The 10,382-nt window shown below is 46.1% G+C and overlaps 1 pseudogene; it reads left to right on the forward strand.

Moving 5' to 3' along the window:
• The first annotated feature begins 5,657 nt into the window (after nucleotides 1–5,657).
• Nucleotides 5,658–8,730, forward strand: LOC123054709 (uncharacterized; annotated as a pseudogene).
• The last annotated feature ends 1,652 nt before the right edge of the window (nucleotides 8,731–10,382 follow it).

The raw sequence follows: 10,382 nt of genomic DNA on the forward strand, positions 1-10,382 counted from the left end.
GTTTTCTCGTCGTTCGAGTTCGCTTTCTTCACTGTTTGGGAGCGGATGGTGAAAATGTGCTTGAAGAGACCCCAGTGCGGTCGACACACCAGAAAATTCTCGCACATGGACACGAATGCGGCTAGGTATGTGATGGTGTTGGGAGTGAAATGATGGAGTTGAGCCCCGAAGAAATTCAAGAAACCTCGAAAGAAGGGGTGTGGAGGAAGCGAGAAACCGCGGTCGACATGGGTGGCAAGCAGAACACACTCACCCGGTTGCGGCTGTGGCTCTGTTTCCCCCTCCGGCAGCCGCGCGGACCCATGGACGATCAGCCCTGACTCGGCCATATCGTCCAAGTCCTCCTGCTGAAGCGAGGAACGGATCCAATCTCCCTGGATCCAACCGCACGGCAGCCCCGAGTGCAATGAAGATCCCCGATTCGTCTTCTTGCTTTTCGCCGCCCCGTTGCCTTCTTCACGCGCTCCAGCGCCGCCGTTTTCTCCTTCCCCATGGCGGCGGAGCGGAGGCGTCGAGAGTGGAGAAGTCGGATGGGGTGAAAGAGCGAGAGGAAGAAGAAAGAGAATGGACACGCATAGTGCGGACGCCTCGGCCTCGCCGCTTTTAAAGGCCCACTTCCGAGTGGCTGACGCGTGGGTCCAGGCGATCCTGTCAAATCCCGCAACATTCGTACACGGGATATGTGGCGAAAAAGGTGGCGCAAAAATCGAAACGCCCTGTTTATCCACTCCGCTTACTACGGCATGCTCCGCCTGGTGCGCTTTCACCAAAATTTTGAATCCCGCGAAATCCGGGATCCTCTGCAACCGATCACGCCAAAGATTTCGCGTCAAAGACAACACTCAGCGGGTGCAATTATAAAAACCAATCGGCAATTCCTGAATCGATCAAGGCGACTGAAACGAAGACGAAGTACCAACACTAGCCTCCATTCAGAGATGAGTTCTTGAGAAAGGCAAGAGTCAAAGCAAGATCAACTTCAACCTTCTTTTCACTCGGACCTCAATCCATTCGGGGGCTAATGATGAGGACATAGACCTAGGGTAGGGTGATAGGCCTGACCTATACGTACTACCTAAGGTCCTTGTCCTAGAAGCAAAGAAGTTCAAGAGCAAATAGAGAGGGCTCAACAAAGGTGTTGAGTGCAATCCACTCGACCTACCATTCACTCGGAGATCCCTCCTTATTTAGGTCACTCGACCACTCAACCACTCGACGTGCAGAAGACGTAAAGCCACTCTGCGCAGCAACGGTCGGACGTTTACTCATAGACTTAATGATCATTTATATCACTTTATTATTGACGTTACCTGTAACGCTCTCACTTTATGTACATTGCATCCTGTGTAACGGAGGGGAGCTGGGGTCCTGGCGCACTGTATATAAGCCACCCCCTCCTCTGAGACAAGGGTTCGCACCCCCTGTAACACACACACACATATAATCCAGTCGACCGCCTCCGGGCTCCGAGACATAGGTCTGTTACTTCCTCCGAGAAGGGCCTGAACTCGTAAAACTCTTGCGTACAACTTCTCCGTAGCTAAGATCTTGCCTCTACATCCCTACACCCCATTCTACTGTCAGACTTAGAACCATGACAGCCGGCCCTCTCTATGGCGCGCCCTAGGGGAGTCCTACTCCCACCGGGAGTAGGATTCCCCCTTTCCCTAGTTGGAGTAGGAGAGGAAGGGAAGGAGGAATAGGAGAGAAGGAAAGGGGGGGCGCCCCCCTTGTGGGCTGATGTGCTTCCTTCTTATGGCCCATAAGGCCCATAACTTCTGCCCGACGAATTCCCGTAACTCTCCGGTACTCCGATAAATACCTGAATCACTCGGAACATTTCCGATGTCCGAATATAGTCGTCCGATATATCGATCTTTACGTCTCGACCATTTCGAGACTCCTCGTCATGTCCCCGATCTCATCCGGGACTCCGAACTACCTTTGGTACATCAAAACACATAAACTCATAATACTGATCGTCACCGAATGTTAAGCGTGCGGACCCTACGGGTTCGAGAACTATGTAGACATGACCGAGACTCATCTCCGGTCAATAACCAATAGCGGAACCTGGATGCTCATATTGGCTCCCACATATTCTACGAAGATCTTTATCGGTCAAACCGCATAACAACATACGTTGTTCCCTTTTGTCATCGGTATGTTATTTGCCTGAGATTCGATCGTCGGTATCTCAATACCTAGCTCAATCTCGTTACCGGCAAGTCTCTTTACTCGTTCCGTAATACATCATCCCACAACTAACTCATTAGTTGCATTGCTTGCAAGGCTTATAGTGATGTGCATTACCGAGAGGGCCCAGAGATACCTCTCGGACAATCTGAGTGACAAATCCTAATCTCGATCTATGCCAACTCAACAAGTACCATCGAAGACACCTGTAGAGCACCTTTATAATCACCCAGTTATGTTGTGACGTTTGGTAGCACACAAAGTGTTTCTCCGGTAATCGGGAGTTGCATAATCTCATAGTCATAGGAAAATGTATAAGTCATGAAGAAAGCAATAGCAGTAAACTAAAACGATCAAGTGCTAAGCTAACGGAATGGGTCAAGTCAATCACATCATTCTCCTAATGATGTGATCCCGTTTATCAAATGACAACTCATGTCTATGGTTAGGAAACTTAACCATCTTTGATCAACGAGCTAGTCAAGTAGAGGCATACTAGTGACACTGTTTGTCTATGTACTCACACATGTATTATGTTTCCGGTTAATACAATTCTAGCATGAAAAATAAACATTTATCATGAAATAAGGAAATAAATAATAACTTTATTATTGCCTCTAGGGCATATTTCCTTCAGGGCGGGGAGAGGATTTTTTTTCTTTGAGAAACAGATTTTTTAGGGGTCTTTGAGAAAGGGAGTGAGAGGGGGATGAGAGGGCTGGTCGTGCTGTGTCTGGCCCATTTAACTCAGTACGAGCCGTGCTGGGCTGGACTGGGACGGTCCATTTGGCTAGGTCTGCTGTTATGGGGAGACTGTGGTGTGTTGGGAGAGGTGGTGATAAGGCTGTAGGGTGAAAAAGGAAAATATTTTTTTGCAAATAAAAATAACTGTTTTTGTCTCGCTTTTGTTTTTATTATATACTGCCTCCGTACTAAAATGTAATACCATTTTTTAAACTATGATAGCGTTAAAAATGGTCTTACATTCCGGGAAAGAGGAAGTATTATAGATATTTTTATAATGCATTTTTGTTCATCAAAGATAAAAAGTGATGGATTCGGATGATGTTTCAAACATATTAACTAACATATGCACCGATGTAACAATGATGGACCGGACTGAAACACCAGGAGAAGAGGAAATAGTTTTTATTATACTTGCTCAAACATCATGCGAATGAAGCTAAAGACAAACTTCTTGATATTGCGCGAGAATTTCTTAAACTCATTAAGTAGATCTTAATAATTTGTAATAGATTTTTAGTTGGATAATCGCTCTATACGTATACATTGTCAAATTGCCTTTTTGTTATCAGTTTAAATTACAAGTGAAGTGGACTTGGTGGAAATTATCCTACGACCCTTGCTGCGTGGATGTTCAGTTCACAATTAATTTCGGGGGCATCACATAGATCTACATTTCCACCAACCCACATCTCCTCTAAGTGAGGGGAACCTTATGGATCTAGATCTTGGAGTTCTTTTGTGTTCTCCTCCCTTGTTCTTCCTCTCGTATTCCTCCATAACACTAGTTGTTTGGGTGGGATTTGAGAGTGAAGTACTTGAGCACTTCGTGTGTTTTTGCCATTGCATTAGTTTCATCGGTTTAAGTTCTCCATGGTGATTCGTGGAAATGGAAGTTGAAACGCTTATTTCTCTTGGGTGTTTGGACAACCTATAACTTGTTACTCTTGGTTGCTTGTGCGCTCTAGACGGTTGGTGTTGTCTCAAAGCTCAATCATTATGATGTAAAGCTTCGGGCAAACTTCGGGAGCCTCCAATTAAGTTGTGGAGATTGCTCTGAGCAATTTGTATGAGTTTGGTAACCGCTCTCAAGGGTCTCCATTTGTAATGGTTCCGTGATCGCCCTCAAGGGTCCCTTGGTGGATTTGGGACACCTTATTCTCATCGTGTGAGGGTCCCTTAGTGGATTCACGACACCTTTCACTGAACCGGCAACCTCCTGCTTTGAAGTACGATGCACTAACCATCCCCAACACCAAACATCACGTGATTACTTCAACCTTTTCTTTCTTTCCTTCTTTCTACTTTTCTTTTTCCCTTTTTCTTTTTTGTTTTTATTTTTTCTTCTTCCTTGTTCAATGAACCTTTTTCAAATTCATGAATTTTTTCTTCAAAATTGATGAACTTTTTTCAAACTAGTGAACTTTTTTTTATCAAATTCATTGATTTTTTTGTGAATTTGATGAACTTTTTTTTTCAAATTAGATGATTTTATTGTTCGGCGGGCTCCTGATACTTAAGAAAACAATTTTCAGCCGATCTTTTATGATTTCGTAGCGCAGCACGGGCATCTTACTCAAATATCTACTCTTATAAAAATCTAAGTTGGTGATAATGGTGTGCCTGCCATCTTACAATATAGACCGTCCGATCCATATCTGACAGATAGAAAGCAAACTACAACAATTTTGTAAAAAGATGCCCGCACCTCTCTCCACATTTGCAGATAATACCTTCCTTCGTTCATCCGTATCTCCCACAACTTTATTGTTGAGCAATTAAAAAGGAAAGCCTCTGGAACAATCTGGCATGGTGGCTGCTGCTAGCGTCGTCCATCCCCATGCCTCCACTCAGTCCGACCACCAATCACCACCACGCCCCACTCCTCCTCATCTTATCTATCCTCTTTCTCGAGATATCATTAGTTTTTACACATGGAATTACTCCTGCATGGGTCAATCAGAACAGGTGTTTTGTAAAAAAATGCATCTTGATGTTCCGTGCAATGCACGGGCATCTTGCTAGTAAGCAACTTAAATAGGACTGCAGATTGAATACGTAATTCAGCAGGAGTTTTCTGCAAAATCGCCACGACGGTAAGGTTGGATTAACGAGCTGCTCAGCTCGTTAAACTCGTGCTCATTAAGTTCGCGCTCGTTGAGGCTCGGCTCGTTAAGCTTGTTAATAAAACCCTGCTCGGTTCGGTTCGTTTCAAGCCCGTTAAGCTCGCGAGCGCTTGTTAACAGATTCTGATGTGTTGGGTCTACATGATGAGTGTGTAGATGTGGTTTTTAAAAAGGAAGATGGTGACTACAAAAGAAAGTGCACTAGTTTGTTGCTTCCTATGTAGATAAAAATATGTAGATGGGTTGAGGTGCTACAAAATTTTTGTTACGTGAGATAAAAATACGTGTTATGTTGTTACTAACGAGCTTAATGAGCTACTCGTGAAATTCGTTAGCTCGTTCGTTAAGCTCAATGAGCTTAACGAGCTCAAATCAATAATTGACTCTGTTTATTAAGAAGCGAGCCACGAGCTTGACGAGCCGAACTATGGAGCGCTCGTTAACTCCGAGCAACTAGTTTTTGATCTAGCCCTACACGAAGGTGAACTGGAAGTGGCCCAAAAAACAACCCGTTTGACCAGCTCTGGCCTCTGGGTCGCACGCGCGTATTGCGTGAAAAAAAGAAGACCAAGCAGGCAACTACCGAAACGGCCAAACCCAACACCCCCTCCCTCGACTTGTCCCCAAATCCCTAACCCTAACCCGAAGATGGCGGCGGCTGAGGAGGGGAAAGCGGATGGGAAGATGGCGGCAGCTGATGAGGGGAAAGCGGAGGGGACGATGGCGGCGGCTGAGGAGGGGAAAGCGGAGGGGGCCTCCTATCCTGACCGCTCGACCCCCCCGATCCTCGAGGTCGCCCTCGGCAAGGATTTCGTCGACATTCCCTCCAACGCCGACGAGAGCCCCGCCTGGTTGCTACTCGTCGGCGTCATGAGCGGCGGCCTACGCTTCCACCGTTTTGGCGTGGCGAGATCTGGGCGGATCTCCGGTCGGAGCGGCGACACGCTCCAGATCTTCCACGACCTCAAGAAGCGACAGGGTTGCAGCCGGAGCGCCCGCGCAGCCATGGCATCTGACGGCCGCTCGCTCTGCCTCTTGCAGCGGGTCGAGAAGGCGCAAACCGAGGCCCTTCAGCTTCAGCTGCCGGCCGAGGAGGAGCTGCCGGCCGAAGTACTGCTTCCCCCGTTGGATCCAAGCATGCGTGGCCGGTGCGTGCCCATCTCCGCCGACGGCCACATATGGGCGGTGTCCGCTAGCTACTGTTCTGCCACCAGCTTCCGTCTCGTCCTGCAACGCCTGGTCATCCAAGAGGAAGAGGGCGTGGCGGGACAACATTGGGAGCAGGTCGGCGGCCCCTTCATCCAACATTGCAAAGTCGAGCTCTCCCACCCCATGTGGAGTCCTGACTTGCTCCAGGGCTACGCAGTACTCCCTGGCCAGGGCCCTGACGGGGGCACGCTCATCCTGCTCTCCCTCGGAAACCGCCTTTTCTTCACCTTCAATTGCTCCGCCCCTAATTCAGGCTGGACCAAGGTAACCCACACCTCAAAGGACAAGTATTACGTCCCTATCCTTGGCCGTGGGGTGTATGCACAAGAAAGCAATGCTGTTTACATGGTTGGCAAAAATGTCATCTACGCATACAAGCTCAAGCTCGGGCATGAAGAGACAAGTCTGAAGCTGGATCCCCCTGTGGAGATTTGCTTTCCTTCTGTTACAAGAAACACGGCGCATAGCTTCCTCACCCATCTCGGCCGCGGGGTCATGTGCTGTGTCTGGATCTGTGTGGGGCTCCCATGCTGGCTTGACCACCTACACGCCATTATTACCACCTTCCACCTTGGTCCTGAGCCTTCGGATCTCAAGCTCCTGCACTCCACCTCCCGCCAGGTTGACATGTTGTTGCCTATGAAACACCTTGATGAATTTGAATTCTGCTTTCTCCAGTAAGTCCACTGAATCCATGCATTCATTTTGACCATTAATCCATGCATTCTTTTTGGCCATCTTGCTTACAAATTAATCTTCTGTTCACTTATCTATCACTTAGAGAGTATAAGGATGACAAGGCGCTGCCGCCTCAAGCCCATGAAGAGGGAGTACTGCTTCATGATCGTTGCAGGTCTTGATCCACAAGCTTGAGCTTGGCTTAGATATTTCATTTCAGGTTTCTTGTGCATGACATATTTTGCTTCTTGCATGCAGGCATCATTTCCCAGGAGGTCCTCCTTCTCCCTATGTGAAGCCACATATGGACAAACATCTCTTGTTTATTATCTGCGAAGCTGGTTCGCAATCATTTATCTATAAAACCAGTCTCATGGATCTGATTCCAAGGTTAGGAATAGCTCCTCCTCTCAAACCGCATTACATTGTACATGGAGATGATGATGGTCAGAGGCACTTTTTTCTCACTAGCTCAGAACTATGTGCCGTCTCATTCCTGAAAGATGGCATGCATGTGCTTAACCTGGACACCAGACGTCAGGATTTCGATCACCTTGCACGGCGGCCTGTTTCTCCATTTGATCCTTTTGTAATGGTTATCCAAGTTGGTCGCGCGACTCTTGCTCTTACTGAAACTCTCCACGTTTATCGTCAGTCCCACCTTATTCGCCCTACTGGATCGACCTCATGGGTGCGCTGCGTCGCAGATCGGTCTCAACTTCTTGACAGGAAGGTCAAGCTGTCCGGATATGTAGTAGTGAGTGATGATTCCTTTATAGTCTGTGATACTGTCACATGTTCTTGTCTTCGGTTTGACCTGAATGCCAAGCAGTGGCATGTTGTCATGCCTTGGGCTCCTTTGGGAGAATGCCTGCCAAGGGATATGTCCAGATACTCCTTCCTAAATGGCAGATGTGTATCTGTTGATGGTTTTATCTACACATGCTCACGAAATGGGCTTGCTGCTTATGAACTACTCTCTGAAAATCATTGTGTGTACCTCAAGGACCCAATCTTTTTCCCATTCTCATGGAAGAGTGAAGATTGGCAGAGTGAAAGAATGTGTTTGGATTATGCTGGAAAAGATGTCAGCTCAGGTGCCATCTTGTTTTGGGTGGTGCAAGGTGAATCTCTCTCTCTCTCTCTCTCTCTCTCTCTCTCTCTCTCTCATATGCATTTCATGAAAAAGATGCCATGGCCTCTAATGCTCTTGTATATATATAGGTTTGCAAATTAAATCTCGCCCCCTCAAGAATCAGCTATGGATCACTGCCGTCCAGGTTAAGACTGAGAAAACATCCAGCAAGAGCATGAAACCGGTGGGAATTAAGCATGTGGTCTCTGCCACACGTCTGATTGATCAAGAGAAAACAATTGATCAGAAGGAAGTAATCAGTACCAGATGTTGTGCTGTCTCTTTCTGATGCCGTATTATGGCACCTTATTTTATGGTGTTCCAATTTGCCAGTTATTTTGCTCACAAGTCAACTTGTACTTTATTTTGGTAGACTCTCATTTGACCAGCTATTGACAAGTGAACTGGTTCTAAGTGAAGTTGTACGCACCTCTTGACTGCGACCGGATAGTACCAGAGATGTTGTGCTGTCTCTTTCTGATGCCCTATTATGCCACCTTTGTGGTGTTTGGAATGGCCAGTTATTTTACTCACAAGTCAACGTGTACTTTATTTTGGTAGACTCTCATTGGATCAGCTAGTGACAAGTGTATGCACCTCTTGGTTTTTCTGTGAATTCTGTGAACCAGCTAGTGGCAAGTGTATGCGCCTCTTGGTTCTTTTGTGAATTCTGTGAACTTGTATGCACCTTGCTTGGAACTGTAAAGTTGAATTAGGGATGTGCATTGGGTTTATATGAAGTGATAAAATGGCCATTTAAATAATCACAAAGTTCGGCATTAATTATTGGGGGCCACTACAATATACACAACCTTTAATTCATTTAAGAAAATCAGGTGTTGTGTGGTGTTACATAACCTGAGGATATGTCATGCGACTGTCCCTAATAGGGCACTTCTAACCTTTCTTTTTTATTTTTGATTTACATGTTTTGGCTAACCTTCTACCTTTCTTTTTTGTTTTTGGGTTTACATGTTTTGTTTTGGCTCGCTTTGGCCCTTTTTTTTTTGCCTTAGGAGAGTTGTTTTTAGGATTGCTTCGCCAAGCCGTACTTATTGCACTTGTTTGATTCAAATCAAACAGTAAGATTAAAAAAAAAAAGCCCTCCCCCCGATCTCCTAACGAAGTAGGGCACATGTACCATCTTGATATGTGCCAAAGTCTTTTCTCCTTTTCTTTTGTGGGAACCTAAAATTACGGGGTTTTTTTTCCTTTTCTTCTGTGGAACCTAAAATTACGTCTTCTCTTTTCTTTTGTGGAACCTAAAATTAAGTTTTTTTATTTTGGGGGACTTAAGAACAAAAAATTACCGTTCTTTTATTGGAACGCAGAATTCCAGTCTCCCCTACCTACGTTCCTGTTTATTCAGCGATATATGAGTGACCTGGACCTAATTCCCGTAGAACAATGTCCGAGCTCATGCTCCAGCTGGTGGTTGAAGATGGACTCATGTTGATGCTTAGGCTAACCGCCCTAGTTCGAGTCCTGGCTTGGGCGAGGGGGGTGCTTAGAGATTTTCTCCTATAAAAATATGCCGCCAAGGGCTAGTCCTGGCCGGTCTCCTTTTTTTAAGAATCATGTTGATGCAGCAATAAAAGGACATGGTGATAGGGGTGTTATCGCTGCTATTACTGGGGAGTATTTGGGTTCCTCTATATCACTAACTTTACGGATCCGGAGACCCTCGAAGCTATGGCCTATGGCGCATGCAGGCGCTATCTCGATTGACTGTGCAATGATTCAAGGCAATCACTCGGGATCATCAGGAATGATCATCACATAAATTCAAGGTAATCACTCGGGATCATTAGGAATGATCATCAAAGAAATTCAGAGGAAGATGGAAGATTTTGAGTTTGTTTAGATTATTCACGAGAAAAGAGAGCACGTGTGTTGGCTAAAGCAGGCACTACCTTAGGCGTAGGTGTCGGTGCTGAATCCGACAGATCTCGAGGTAGGGTCCTAAGCTAGGCGTCTTGTAGCGATAGCAACATAGACACATGATTTTACCCAAGTTCGAGATTGTATTCATATACTGGGGATAGTATAGTACAGATATCTACCACGATATTGTTGTAATGAATATAAGATGTCCTATTGACTAGTGTAGTCTCGGTTTATATAATGCATCAGAGGCCTAGGGTTTAGAAGAGTCCTCGTCTTGTGCACTAAGTCTTGTGGAATCTTCCTTGTATACGTCATGGGTTGCCTGAAGTGGCCCATTCACGAACCGTCATGGGGGTCCTCTTTCCGACCTACCTGGTCGGGAGCCGACGTGGTGAGTACCCCATAGT

This window comes from Triticum aestivum, chromosome 2D, assembly GCF_018294505.1.
Source record: "Triticum aestivum cultivar Chinese Spring chromosome 2D, IWGSC CS RefSeq v2.1, whole genome shotgun sequence".
NCBI lineage: Eukaryota > Viridiplantae > Streptophyta > Magnoliopsida > Poales > Poaceae > Triticum > Triticum aestivum.